This window comes from Mixophyes fleayi, chromosome 1, assembly GCF_038048845.1.
Source record: "Mixophyes fleayi isolate aMixFle1 chromosome 1, aMixFle1.hap1, whole genome shotgun sequence".
NCBI lineage: Eukaryota > Metazoa > Chordata > Amphibia > Anura > Limnodynastidae > Mixophyes > Mixophyes fleayi.
This window is the reverse complement of record NC_134402.1, coordinates 68,795,516-68,811,184: the sequence shown is the minus strand read 5'-3', so window position 1 is coordinate 68,811,184 and position 15,669 is coordinate 68,795,516. Positions and strand designations below refer to the sequence as shown.

Here is a 15,669-nt window from a genome sequence, read left to right as displayed (position 1 = left end):
TGGTCAAGCAGTATTTTAGGAGTAAAAAGTAAATTTAGAGTAATAAGAGAGAAATGGCCTTAAAGTGACAAGGCTTTTAAGTAATATATTTATAAGTGGGGTTTCCAAAATGGGGGAGTGAATCTATATATGCAAATTTGTACAAAATTAGATGCACTTCCTTCACCATATTAACAACAATATATTCAATAATTCTTCCTAGTGAAACTATAAAATCACCAGAATGGGAAAACCGATCTGGTAATGAAGCATAATCACATTCCCTATCCTTATAAAACTGTCACTGAAATTTAGTTTGTTTCTTATACATGCAATGTACTGTATGTCATATATCCTCTCTTGGAAGCACTATCTTGAGCTTGCTACAGTAAATGTACCTATTCAATTTGGACTAATCTGTCCAAGAAAAAAGCTGTAGTAAACACCCTAGGGGCTAGATTTACTAATCTGCGGGTTTGAAAAAGTGGGGATGTTGCCTATAGCAACCAATCAGATTCTAGCTGTCATTTATTTAGTACTTTCTACAAAATGACAGCTAGAATCTGATTGGTTGCTATAGGCAACATCCCCACTTTTCCAAACCCGCAGCTTAGTAAATCTAGCCCTGGTTCTTAAAATCCAGTATTAAATTGCCAAATATTAAGATATCATATTTCTGTACTCTTCCCACTGCTCATTCATTACCTGGGACATACAGCATATATATGTAGGTAATATTATCTGTTATTGACTGTTAATATCTGAAAATAAATATAATACATATTTATAGCAATTTAAATATTTAAAGTTGGAATATATTTGTTTCTGTCCCATTCTGCACTTTGAGACTCAGCAGTGGTCTAGGTGCATCTCTTGTTGGACAAGTATAGGCATGAGTAGGCTCACTAATGTCACCCAATCAGGCTAGACAAGGTACTCCCTCTCTGAACACATTACCTGAGAAGCAGATTAACTAAGTGCTATAGCACTTCATTGACTAGATTATTTGTTTGTACTATTCTAAATGCCAAATATTGACCCAGCATTGGCTCTTTGGCTTGTGACCCTGACATTGGTTCTTTTATTACTATTATACAGTGTTGCTTGCCCCCACCAGTGGTCTGTCCCTGACTGCGATCTATGTTATGAATACGTTATTGTCTTGTTAGTTAAATATAGTATCTCTCCAAAAATGATTTCCTTAATACATTCTTACTTTTGATTTTACAGTACAATATGCACAAATATGTAATACTCATTTCAAATATCATACAATACAGAAAAATTGTAATACTATTCTTATTTGCACTTGTAGTCTAGACTTCTTCTCTGTATATCACGGTCATTTCTTTTCAATGTATTACTAGAGCGAAAAGCACATTGTGCTGAAAACAAGCTGAATTGAATCAATCAGTTTGATTCTGGTTTGGTTGGCACCTACATTGGCCAGAACGAATCTAATAAACTGTAATGAATTCATTTTGAAACACAGTCCTTTATACTTAAGAATGAATATACCATCCATCTAAATGTGAATCAGAAGGATCTTGGCTTCACATATTCCTGTATTTTGGCTGGCATAATGTACAGTCTATTTATTGCTCATGTGATCTTAGTGCAATCACAACACAAAAAATGGCACATGAATGTATTTTTTTGTTTTATGGTAAGTAAATTAAGAAATCATTATACACTATATTTGTTCTACTTTTTTGACCTCTGCTTTATAAGAAACACAATATGCTTTTCAGAGAATTAGTTTTTTGCTGTTAACATTCAGAATTATAGGTGCAGTAGTATTGATGAAAATAGCTCATTTGAATTAAATTCTAACACTAAAGACATTGTACAGTTTAATGAGTAATCAGGTACTTGCTGGAACTAATGTTTCCTTTTTTTTTACTGAATGTCACAAAATTTAGAGTTAAGTTTTGATTGAAAAAAGTACTCAAATGAAATTGTCGTCATTTTCCTGCCAAAGGAATTCAATTTCCGTACTGCTGGAGACCACCGCATTCAATATGCTCAAAGTAGTTACAGATTTATTTTCTTGAATAGTGAAAAAAATATATATATATTCAAAGAGGAAACCAGTGAGAAAGGGGTCTTTGAACTGTATTAAGGTTGAAAATGAAAATATATTAGCATCCTCTGCAAAAATGAATATAATCTCTGTCCAAGTAAATAAGTGTAGATTATTGATGAGCAAACTTCAGGTACAGGTCATGTTATGGATTAATTCTGGAAACTACAAAGTCTTTTCAAAGTCAGAGTTCTATTTCATTATGTGCATGGAGACTGTAGTTTCAAAAGAATGCAATGCTGGAAACTAGTATAATAATGGCAGGTTATTTTTAGACATGTACACATCCTAACAGAAGCACGCAGAAAACAGATGCTTATCAGACAATCTCAAACCAGTTTCTTAAGGGAGGAGCTTAACCATATTTGCCTGTAAAGTATTTTCTAACGGAAATATGAATAAAAACCATTTCATATTGTCAAGACTAGAAGGAAAGAAGGAAACTATAATATACAATTCAGAAGACAAAATTTAGCACATTTTAAAACAGAAATCACATGCTTCAGCTGTCAGCATATTAATTAGTAAGACCTTATTCAGACTAAAAGCACAATTTAAGCAATACATAGTAACTCTTTCTATCCTTAAACAAGTCAGCTTTTATTCAACTTCTAGCATGTACTTTATTTCTTATCCATTTTATTCAGACATGTTGTAAAACATATCTTCAGTGTACATTTGACTAAAATCCATATCAGAAGCAAAATTACACCGAAAAACCTTCCTTCAGAAGCAAACACTTTCCTCAACCAGTTGCCTACACCTGAAAACCATGTAGTTGGATCTAACCATGAATATGCATTACCAAGCCCCTCCCCATCATTCTCTGCGCCCCCCCCACTGTCTCATTATTAAAGCCTAATTTTAATTCTACAATCTCTACCATGTAGTGGCCAATCTCTTCTTTAGAATCAGTATCATTAATAAAATAAGTGCAGCACTTAGACCCACAAATAGTTTCTAGAGCCATGCAAGTCATTTTCAAAAGTCTATGTTGGATTAGTTCTACCTTTATAGCTTGTAACTCTTTGCTAATATATGAAAAACTTTCATCATATATCGCTGTTATATTACCAATCAAGGTCCACAAGCCTCTAATGAAATTATAGTTATTATTTATACCACATATAGGACTGGTACCATATTTAGTATTACCTCCCCACCGGAAGCATCATTTATGTAGCCATCGGTTAGATAACTTTATGTCTTACCAGATTATGGCCATTTGCTTTCTCATACAGAGCTAAATGTTCAGAATATGTGAGATAAAAATAACTAGGAACAAGAGTACCCAGAAAATATGTTACATTAGAAGCCATTGGTAACTATTTGTAAGCCTTCTGTCCACATATATAATATACCTCGTCCAATAATATATATGCCCATCCTTCCTTTCCTGACCCTATCTCATACAATGCTAACCAAGGTTTGACTAGATTTCTTAAATGGCAACCTTTTACTGGAAGACTACCTTCTCTAAGAGCATGATTGTAAGTTTCTCTGATGGTGTTATATTTATTTGCCTATTAGGTATAATTATCTTTTGTACTTGCACCATCTTTTTACGCAGTTTGGGGTAGATGTTCCCCATTGTGAATCTATAAACATTACATTTAATAGTCCCCCAGACTTTCATCTTGTATATTTTACCTTTGGTTGATATGATGTAACATAATGGTGCTTGCTCAATATATTTTAAAACTTTTAAATAGGGTATCCTAGTTTCATTAAATACTGTGTTTATGTTACTCCCACATGGAAAGTTACTTATTTCATTTACTTCCAATGGTACTAGTACCCATCCCAAGGTTTCTTCTCTTTGTGGTGTGTGTGCATAACCAGCAGTCAGAGATTTTAGCAATTCTCCCAATAAACATGTGGTATATGTCAACCATTTTTCACACCTCTTTTGGAGGGTGCCCACAATGTTGACAAATGCATTTTCTTACCGGGGCATCCCTTTACATCTTTCACTAGACCCTTTCCCTCTTATGAGTGTAAGGGTATGATTTCCCTTACTAGTGACATTAGATTTTTTTTTTCTTATCAGCTTCCCCTTTGGGGGAGAAAACATCAAGGCATAGATATATTGCACATGCTAATACACTACAAATGAATAGGAAATCCTATAGTCTCTTGACAGGCTTTAGTCCAAATACTGCACTGAAGAACATAATTTCTTTTCTTAACAGTGCTCTTCATTTAGGTCTTAGACCAGATTAGTAAGAGTCATTTTATTGATAAAGTGCCACAGTGTTGTTATGACTGTGGAAATATCCCCTACTTGTTGATTGAGAGCATTGGTAAAGAGCCCAAAAACTCCTTACTTGATAATTACATTCATTCTGGTGAAATCTTGAAGAATATCTTCTGGCTGTGCTGTTTCAGGTGGCATCTTGAGGCATGAATGAGTCCTTTACTTTGACAGCAGCTGGTGTTGTCAGAAGCACCTGTCATGGTTCTTCTCATTGGTCTGTCAGAGAACCTGATCTTAGTAAGCTTCAGACCAATACATCATCAACAGGCTGTAGATTATGTAATCAGGCACCATCCATGAGAACCATTTGTATGCCAATTACAGCTGCTTGGATCTTCTTTAGTAGATTACTACGTGAAATCAAATAATTCACTATTAAGCCGTTAGTTTTGCTCAGGTCAGATGCGAGAGCAGAGACAGCAATAGTCAATATTCCAAATAACACCAAATAAGGAGAAATATTCAAGGTCCTCTGGGTGGGGTTTTGATAAAATGTAAGACTAGTGGTAGGGCTTCTGGCCATAATAAACAAGTTTCTTTACATATCTTTGAAAATCTGTTATTTATTGTTCCATTATAACTCCCTACTTTCCCACGGGACTGTGGATGATAAAGGGTGTTTAACTGTTGATTCCCATGTGAAGTGCTTAACATGGCCTCAGGATATTGCATATATTATTATTATTATTATCATTTATTTGTTGGGCGCCACAAGGTTTCCGCAGCACCGTACACAGTACAAACCGTAGTACAAAACAGGGTGACAAAGTACAGAACAATAAACACAAAGTACCAATGCTTCACGAACTCCAGGGAGACATATGGAGTAAAGACAGAGCAGAAGAACCAGTGTGGAGGGGAGGGGAGGCCCTGCTCATAAGAGCTTACATCCTAAGGGAGGGTGGAACAAAAACAGGCACGAAAGGGAGCCAGTGAGGCAGGGGGAAAGAAGAGAAGGGCCAGGGGAGAGAGGGAGAATGAGAAGAGTGGATGAGGAGTTAGCTGGATGGTTGGTAGGCTTTAAGGAAGAAGTGGGTTTTAAGTGCCTGTTTGAAGGAGCATAGGTTGGGGGAGAGACGGATGGAGAGAGGGAGGTCGTTCCAGTACAGGGAGGCAGTTCGGGAGAAGTCCTGGATTCTGTAGTAGGAAGAGGTGATCAGAGTGGAGGAGAGGCTATGGTCATTGGCCGAGTGCAGGGAGGGGGCCAGAGTGTGAATGGTGAGGAGGTTAGAGATATATGGGGCAGTAGATTGGGAGAGAGCTTTGTAAGTGGTGGTGAGGAGTTTGAAAAGAATCCTGTAGGGGAAGGAGAGCCAGTGTCGGGCGTGGTAGAGAGGGGAGGTTGAGGAGGAGCAGTGTGAGAGAAAGATATGTTGAGCAGCCGCATTGAAAACGGAGCAGAGGGGGCGAGATGGGAGAGGGGGAGGCCAGTGAGGAGAAGTTTGCAGTAGTCGAGGCGGGATATGATGAGTGAGTGGATGATTGTTTTGGTGGCATCTTGAGAGAGGAAGGGCCGGATGCGGGCAATGTTGCGCAGTTGGAAGCGACAGGCTTGGGCAAGGGATTGGACGTGGGGGGCAAAGGAGAGAGAGGAGTCAAGGGTGACAGCCAGGCATTGGATTTAGTTGACAGAGGAGGTGGTAGAGTTATTGACCACGATAGAGAGGTTGTGGTGGGAGGGGAGTCTGGGGGGAGGTATGGTATATAGTATACCATACCTGCAAACAAATGTTTGTACCAATTTTTTTGCTGTATTTGATGCTATTGCAATGGCAACATCATAGCTTTCTATCCAACCCAAGAACAGATCTACACAAACCAAAACATACTGTAACATTATGACTTTTGGAAGTTAAATAAAGTCTATCTGCAAAATTTGGATGGGTAGATGTCAGGGTGTTGTTGACCAAACTGGTCTTTTTGCATTATTTTGTAAGCAGATAATACAAGAAGCCCAGTATCTGGCTGCTACTGTGATGAACCCAGGTGCATACCAATATGTCTGAATCAGACTTATCCTGGCCATCTGTGACAAAACTGGTAAGAGTATTTTAGGGGTGACTGGTGTACTGTCAGAGTTGCACCACACACCTTGCTCATCCTGTGAGCATCGTACATCCACCAATTTGGTCTTTTCCTCCTATTCTCAATCTTTTTGCATTTCTATTAATCATTGTACATTAGGTAAACAAACATTTTGTACTTTACAACTTCTTTATATGCAGCTGCTTTGTTATCTCAAATCAGTGTATATAGTAACACTCTTTTTCATAGAAACATAGAAATTTGACGGCAGATAAGAACCACTTGGCCCATCTAATCTGCCCACTTTCTAACCTATGGTAACCTCAAACCATATTTGATCCTTTATTCTTTGTATTCCAGCATCCTTAAAATAATTAAATACTGATTAGATTCAATGTGTTCAGGGGCTGGCTGGGCCGGGGGACAGGAGGGCATCTGCCCCCCAGGGCCAGACCTATAGTGGTCTGCCTTGGGCTGGGTCACTGGTCCACCTGCATTTTTTACCTTTAAAATGCTCCTAAAAGGCTGCTGAGTTGAATTTTGCCCCCCGGGCTAAAATTTCCCAGCCCCCCCCTCTCTGAATTTGTTGCTACAACTCTTGAAATATTTTAATTACTCTTGAATTACTGAAGTATACTTGCAACAAAAAAATTCTCAGTCGTACATGAATTAGCCACACATTGCTCCACATACAACAGAAATTTTAACTTACAAAACATTTTTTTCTTTACATTCTCTTTTACAGATTACAATATTTGTTTATGAGAGATTGCGCAGCATAAATCCCACACACAACCCCCATCTCCCTTTACAATGCAGCGCCGCTTTAAATTTAATCGCCGAAGACTCTGAACTCGCGGGTGTTGAAGAACCCGCATGTTAATACATTTACCCCCAGATGTTCAAGAACCAATCTAAAGTTAGTTTCTCATCTTAAGAAAGGAGCTTAACCATATTTGCGCATAAAGCAAAAACATGAACAACAACCATTTCATATTGTCACGGCTAGAAGGAAACTATAGTATCTAATTCAGAAGATAAAATGTACTACATATAAAATCAGAAATCACATACTACAGCATATTAAATGTCAAGACCTCATTCAGACTAAAAGCACAATTTAAGTAATACATATTAACTCTTTCTATCCCTAAACAAGTCAGCTTTTATTCAACTTCAAGCATATACTTTATTGCTTACACATATTAGCCGGGACTGAAAAGTCATCACATACAAATCCCACCAGTCCATATTCATGTGCGTGTCCAAAGCCAGAAAAATATTGTTCAGCATAGTAATGTTACAAAGAGCTCCATCCCTCATTAGGTATTGTCACGGGCACTAGGAGTCTTTGCCCAGGATATCACCAGATGATGGACTTACCAGAGTAATATAGCTGGTACTATGGTTCTCTGGTAGCAGGGTGACAACGGAACAGGAGAATCAGCAGATGGTGAGAGAATGCTCAAGGAAAGTCTATGACTAGCAGCAACTGGTAATGAGTAGATGTATATACACGAGGAACCAGATGGACAAGTAAACGTGAGGAAAGTCAATGGTCTGCGTATAGCAAGTTGTACCACTGCTATAGTGAGGAGGAATGTCCAGGAGTAGCGAGGAGGTAGTGAAAGTCAGCGGTCTGCGTATAGCAAGTTGTACCGCTGTCTATAGTGAAGGAATGTAATCCAGGTGAAAGTAGGTAATGGGGAAGTCAGTGGTCTGCGTATAGCAAGTTGTACCACTGCTTATGTGAGAGGATACTTGAAACTGGTGTCACAGGGAACAGGAGTCAGTGGTCTGCATCAGCAAGTTGTACCACTGCTATATATATGTGAGGAGGGGCACGAGCAGATGAATGTAAAGCAGAGTATACACGGGGCACACAGAACTTGATCCCACGATGATATCCACAATACAACAATAACTGACAAGCGCTGCTTGAAGTATACAAAGTCACAATAGCTATCCAGGCAATAGGAACCAAAGTCAATGGCAACAATAGCTTCAGTGGATAGGAGGCTCCGGAGAAGAACACAACTCAGTCCAGATGGATATGCAATACAAAAGCAAAGTCAATGGAAAGTATGCATACCGCGGTTCAGGAGAGCAGGCTGTCAGAGAGACGTGCAGGGATACCTGAACGGCTGAAGGCTGGCAGGAGGTGAGACCACTAGAGGGAGTAAGCGGTAATCAGGTTGGTGCAGCGCACGACAGGTAATCCAGAATCAACGAAGCAATACTCAGGAAGCAGTAGTAAGTGAAACTGGAAACATGATGAACACGGGAGAGTTGAGGCTGTCTGGTATCCAGTAGTAGTGGTGGAGGCAGCGGAGAGCTGACACGATAAACACTGGAGAGTTGAGACGATCTGGAACTCTGTAGTAGTAACGGAGGCAGCAGAGAGCTGACACGATAAACACTGGAGAGTTGAGACGATCTGGAACTCTGTAGTAGTAACGGAGGCAGCGGAGAGCAGACACGCTGAACACAGGAGAGTTGAGACGAACTGGAGTCCGGTAGTAGTAGCAGATAGGAATCAGCTGAGTGCAGGCACGATGAACACAGGAGAGTTGAAACGAACTGGAGTCCGGTAGTAGTAGCAGATACGAATCAACTGAGTGCAGGCACGATGAACACAGGAGAGTTGAAACGAACTGGAGTCCGGTAGTAGTCGCCGATAGGAATCAGCTGAGTGCAGGCACGATGAACACAGGAGAGTTGAAGTGGTCTGGAAACCACAATAGCAGTAAACAGGAATCAGCAGGAGCTGAATACACGAGGAAACACAGGAACACCTTCAGAGGCTCATGGGGAATGAGACTCCAAGATCAGGCAACCAGGTAATGATCACAGGTGGTTTAAATAGGGAGGGTTGCCTGATCATCCAATCAATTAAAAGCAACAGGTACTGAAGGTTTGATAAGGGTTGCACATGCGCAGACCCTCAGGATGGCAGACGGCCACGGTTCCTGAACACACGGGAAATGGCACTCACAGTCCGGTGAGTGACAGGTATATTATTCCTGTGTCTGTGCCAGACATGTTAGAGCTTTAGTTCAAACCAGACTGTTTAGTGAAAGCAGGTCTGGGAGGATGACTATGGCTTTGCCACCTTAATAAATAAATAAATATATGGTTTGGGATACTAGACCACACGAAGATCCACATGTGCATGGTGTGAAGAGTGAAAATGTCACTTCGAAGTCCAGTTTATTACCACTATAATATCACCACCTTCATTATATTTAACTTCATGCATGTGTTACATTAATTATGACAGTAAAGGGACATCAGGACTGTTTTTAAAACATTTGCCACTCTTTTGTGTGCAAAAGTTTTTACGCCCTTGTTCAATGTGTGTCTCAATATAAGTCTGAAATACAACTTTCCATAATAGTGCAACTGGAAGGTACAAATGCATTCCATTAAAAACATAGCATGGGCAGCACGGTGGCTTAGTGGTTAGCACTTCTGCCTCACAGCAATGGGGGTCATAAGTTCGATTCATGGCCTTATCTGTGTGGAGTTTGTATGGTCTCCCTGTGCTTGCGTGGGTTTCCTCTGGGTGCTCCAGTTTCCTCCCAAGATACAAAAACATACTAGTAGGTTAATTGGCTGCTATCAAATGGACCCTAGTCTCTCTATCCCTCTCTGTGTGTGTGTGTGTGTGTGTGTATGTTAGGGAATTTAGATTGTAAGCTCCAATGGGGCAGGGACTGATGTGAGTGAGTTCTCTGCACAGCGCTGCGGATTTATTGGGGCTATATAAATAGCTGATAATGATGATGATTGGGTAAGGTTCAATATTCACAGCCTTAGATGGGGGGAGGGGGGGGGGGAATTCAAGTCCTTTTGCACTCTCACCACCGCTTGATCTCTTTTAAAGAATGTGCCTGCAAAACAAAATGTAGTACACACAAGTTCTAATCCACACTGACACCCGCTCTCAGCCTAACTCTACCTAGTAGAAGGAGCAGTATTTTTAACACTGGTAGATGCTACCATTTAGTCCTACAAATCCAAGCACTTTACCATAAAATATGGTGTATTTGCAGGAATGTAGATTGGTGACAATGGGAAAAAACAACAGTAGTCTGCTCTTCACTTCTGCACTTGTAAATGAGTCTTACTGTCTGCCTCCATATACTCCTACTTAAGTAGGATATGCCGTAGTCCTTCTTTTTTCTTGTATTACTATTTTTTCTTGTATTTTCTTGTATTAAGCAATTTAACCATGTGAAGGTCCTCTGTTTAATGAGCAGAAAGGGTCATATATTACCATCATCTCAAATATACCTACATAAGGTATATTCAAGACTTTTCCACTGCTTCTCATTGAGTCTCATTTACTAACATTGCATTTAGGTGCAATATTTGTGCTGAACCCCATCTACCAACCAACAATTAGCATATGAATCTAGTGCAAGTTATATAATGAATGGAAGCATCTGACGGCTTACTATGATTTAGTGCAAATTGTGCTCCTAACTGCAATATTAGTAAATTAATATTGTCTGTGGAGTGAAATAAAACATTTTCATTACTATTACAAAAAATCAACCTGAGAGTAAATGCTGAGCCAATGTTTCTCCTGTTTAGTGGTGGATTATATTTGAGGAATTTTGGAAAATGGCATTTGGCCCAGGGCTGTAAGGGGGTCCTGACCTTATACATTTAGTTTCAGTGGTGAAAGTATAACCTTTATAAAATGTAAAATATGCTGTGTATTCCAATGAAATTCAGATGTTCTTGTTTATTTGAAAACAATTGGTGCATGAGACTTGCTGTGTTTAATAATGTGTGTTTCAGCTGGTGATCAGACATGAAAAAGAATGTGGAGTGGGGGCCCGTAGCTGAAGTTTAGACATTGTATAGAATATTCAATATTCAGATTGCAGTAAATCTGGATCTGGTCAGATTTTCTATTCTTCAAGCAAAAAAGTTAGTTAAAAGAGAGTTGTAAGGCTTCCAGCTACCAAGTCTGGTCAGAGGAATCTTATTATTTCATATATGGTAGTGGGCAGGTACAATGGAATTGGATGTACAAAAGCAACCAACCTCTTTAAACTACAATGTTACAATTTCATTCCTGCAATTTGGTCCGCAAAACTGGCAAACAATTGCCAAATTTCAAACCATTTCATACTTACTCATCTCCAAGCAATGACAAGTTATGCATTGCCATCCACATTTAACATTAATCAAAATGCATTAGTAAACTTTGCAATGATTTACTACTATGCATTACTAGAGTATGCCCACATTATTTGGCTTGCATGATGCATTTTGAATATATATAATGTGTATTAGTTGTGTGCTGTTTGCTGTTAGTTATTAACTATTTAAATATAATTTACATTCATATAATCTTTATCCATGCTTAATTTGTTTCCATTTGCTGTCTTCTTTTACTTTAAATGGTGTTTACTATTTTTCAGTTGTGAGCGGTGGTTGTTGTTTTAAGGTATATGGGTAATAATTACCATTATATTCCTGGACATATTAGTTAAACTATATTCATAAATAGGATTTCCTTGCTGAAATATACCTATTACAAATATTTGCTTATCCAAAGCATTATGAAAGATACAAAGCGATTGAACTTTCATGTATTTTATTGAAACTTTGGTTTTCAATTGTAATGTAATTCTTAGTAAAAACAAATGGTACTAAATGCAGATTTTCTTTAAATATACTAAGATAAAGTAGATCCACAACTATAGAACAAATCCTGTATATTACAGAACTTAATATACAGCTATAATAGCTAAAGTTTTTTTATACTTAGCTAAATTTGCTAAGCATTCTATCTACCCCTTAGGCCTGAGTCATTACAGAAAGTAAGGCAAAAAAAAATTGTCTCCTGGACAAACCATGTTACAATGCAAGGGGTTCAAATTAGTTTATTATTTTGTGCATAAGTTAAATACTGGCTGTTTTTTCCTCTAGCACACAAATACTTGATAGTTTTTATTTTTTACACTGAAATTTAAAGTTGATCTAGGACATGCTCTATCCCAACGATAAATCTGTCCCCATATTTTAAATTTACTTCCCCCTCCAATGCAACATGGTTTTGTCCAGGTGCAAAGTTACTCTTTTTTTATGCTTTGCTCTCCTTAATGACTTAGGCCTCTTATGTTTTTCACAATTCGGATTCATATACAAGGAAATTGGACATGGGTGATTTGATGTGAAATTTGGTGATGCTGCATATTTTTCAATTTGTATATTCAACATCATGTTATTATACATGAGTGTGGAAAACGCTGTGTGGGCAGCTTGAGTACTATAAATATATTCTAAATATTTTATGGTAACAACTGTTGCAGATAAGCTGTGTGTAACATTACTAAGTATGTGCCTATGGGTTTATTCCTGTAAATTCATATGTGGCATTTTTTGAAAAAATATTATGTATGATTTAATTAACAGTTCACTGTACTGACTGTGCATAGACAGAGTGGGCACTTTTAAAGGTAATTATATAATACACCATGTTTAGTTAAATTTTATATTGCTAGAAATCCTATCTGATGTCCCTTATAATTCAGTCAGGTGGGTGCCAGAGATAACAAGATACATTGTTCAATCACTGAGATTTAATGAGCTTTGCACAGTCTATGTGTAGAGGAGGTAATTTCATTATGTCTTCAGTAATCTCTATAGTTTGAAAAAAGATCTAATAAACATAGCCATATGTCAGTTCAGACATGGTGGTACTATGCAGTCTGCTCATAGGAAAGGTAGCTAGGATAAGGTATAAAGATGGGATGCATAAAAAAAAAATCGATGGAATGTGCTACTTTTGAGAAGGTTGAGCAGAGATCCAGTTTCCATCGCTCCATCACCAGTTTAGCCGGCCATTTCAGATGGAATCTTAAGCTGTGGGACACGGAGCTATTACCTGTTACTATAGAGAAGTAATGATTTGGGGCCTGAGTCATTAAGGGATACAAAGTGAACATAATTTGTATTTGTTTTAAAAGGACGGAAAATGCAAGCAGGTAAGGCCTGTATTCAATAAGAAGAACATCTCAGGAAATATTTCTAGTTGAATACAGGTACAATCTGCAATTGCTGTATGCAGGCAGACACAACACACTGTGGGATACGCACAATGCATATATATATAGTCCCATAAGAATGCACAGAAAAAAACAATATTAAAGACATTAGCATATAATAAAGTTATTAATAAAAATACTTTGAAATGAAAAAAATTTTCTTCCATTAAATACAGATACCAGGAGGTTATTAATGCCTACTGTACATAAAATAAACTTTTATAGTTGTTCTTGATTGTAAATACATGCTATGGCATGCATACACAGCAGTAATCACTATCACTCAACACTTACATCTGTAGTTGGTGCCAGTGATACAGCTAAAAATCATCCCCTTCAGAGATACCCAGAGCTTGAATCAGACAGATGTGTGTGCGCTCAACACCCTTACTGTACATTGGCGTATGCCCCTTCTCTCCCCCATTTCACATTTGAAATCATAAGCTGTCTGAAGTGTCCATTATGTTCGAAGATTAATTGCATGCACTTGCATTCACTGGCATATAGTCCATTTCTGAGCATGTGCAGAGCAATTTTATGCAAAATACATCACATATCAGCATTTATGCTCCTTAATGAATCATGCCCTTGACTGCAAATCTTGGGATAAACACTTTCCTGTGTATTGGAGCTGATGTTAATGTGTAGTGCGAACGTTCAATAAATCACCATTATTTAATTTCTTTGGCACTGTGTATGAGTGATTAAGTAACCCAATAACAGATTTTAGCCCTGATATCTTTACAATGAGTTTACCCCTTTGCTATGTGTATTCTGTGTTATGATCTACTTCCACCACATTGGTATGTCATGTAACAATTTAGCTGAACATATATTTGATTATAAACAATAATGTGCATTGTGACTTAAATTATAATTGGCATTTGTAAATTGTAAATGTCTATAATAAATCTTTATTATGATTTCTGCAATTGCCTGGCACTCCCGATATGGTTACTCTGGAAAATTGGAAGCTCCTAAAGTTGAATGTATTTCATTCAAATTAACATACAGTATACTAGCAGGCTTAAATATATATGCATTGAATAAAACATATTCTACTTGTCAGTAAAGTTATTTATTTCAATATAGTCATGCTATATAATTTATGTAATCTATGATGTCAATTATAAATATTTTAAAAGTCTGTGAGGAGTTTTGTGCTTTTGATGGAATTGCAAGCTACAAAGAAACGCGTTAGTAATGAAATATTTCCACTCTCAGATTTGTGCGAAGTTCTACAATTTACTTGACCACTGTCCACATTTTCTAAACAGCAACCACCCCCTGATCCATTAAGTTCGTTCTTCCTTAAGGCACTAGAGCCTCCTGAACATTAGAATAGTCTGCTATAGAAATTAAAAGGGTGAGATACTTTAGCTCTATAACATTTTTAAACTCTGAAAACTAGCTTGACACTTATGTTTCAAAAATGAGTAATAATCCCATTTTTTTTTATTTGAGCAGACTGATTTTTAAAGATAATTTACTGGATCTATCAGGGACTCATATCACTAAAAGGAATCACAATATAATGGAATGACATGCTATAATATTTACAAATACGTGGACAGAAAATATATACAGAGGTCCAATATCAATGGGACTCATCAAATGTATATGGTTGAAGGTTAATAATTAATTTAATAATATTTTATAATGAAATTGATTATATTTGACTCCTTTATTATGTATTATATTATTAAATATATGTATTAAATGAGGATCCTGTTGGATGAGAGGGATATTTATAGCTCTGCCTCTGTTCATTTTTGTTTCTAACGCTATAAATTAAAAGGATTTCAGCCTAGTGCTTTTATACCGATTACATAGCTCCAAGGTGTTATGTTATCCCTTACTTTTCACAGCTTTAAATAAATAGATAAATAAAGATCACGCAGGCAGACATAAATTCTAACACAATAACAGACACAGGCTGACAGAGAGAAACTGAGCATGTTTTCTTCTAGCCCACCTTCTTCTACCTTCCTACCTGTCGATGGTAGGGTTCATTAACCTCTGCTACTTGCTACTCTCTTTGCTCCATCTCAGACCATAAATATGGCAAAGCAGCGTGATTCAGCACAAAAAGGAAGTACCTCAGTATCTGACATTGATAACTACAGGGATTTGAGCTGGAGCATGAAGAACAGCGTAGACGGCAGAAGATAACAATACTACCACTGCTGGGACCAGTTAGTTATAGTAAAATATTTATATGCTGTAAATAAATTAATGGTGAGTTCAGGGAGCCCACA

At 37.7% G+C, this 15,669-nt stretch overlaps 1 protein-coding gene across 3 annotated transcripts in view; it reads left to right on the top strand.

Moving 5' to 3' along the window:
• Positions 1 to 15,669, top strand: part of SGCZ (sarcoglycan zeta) — an 840,489-nt gene that overhangs the window by 481,147 nt on the left and 343,673 nt on the right. The window lies entirely within an intron of this gene.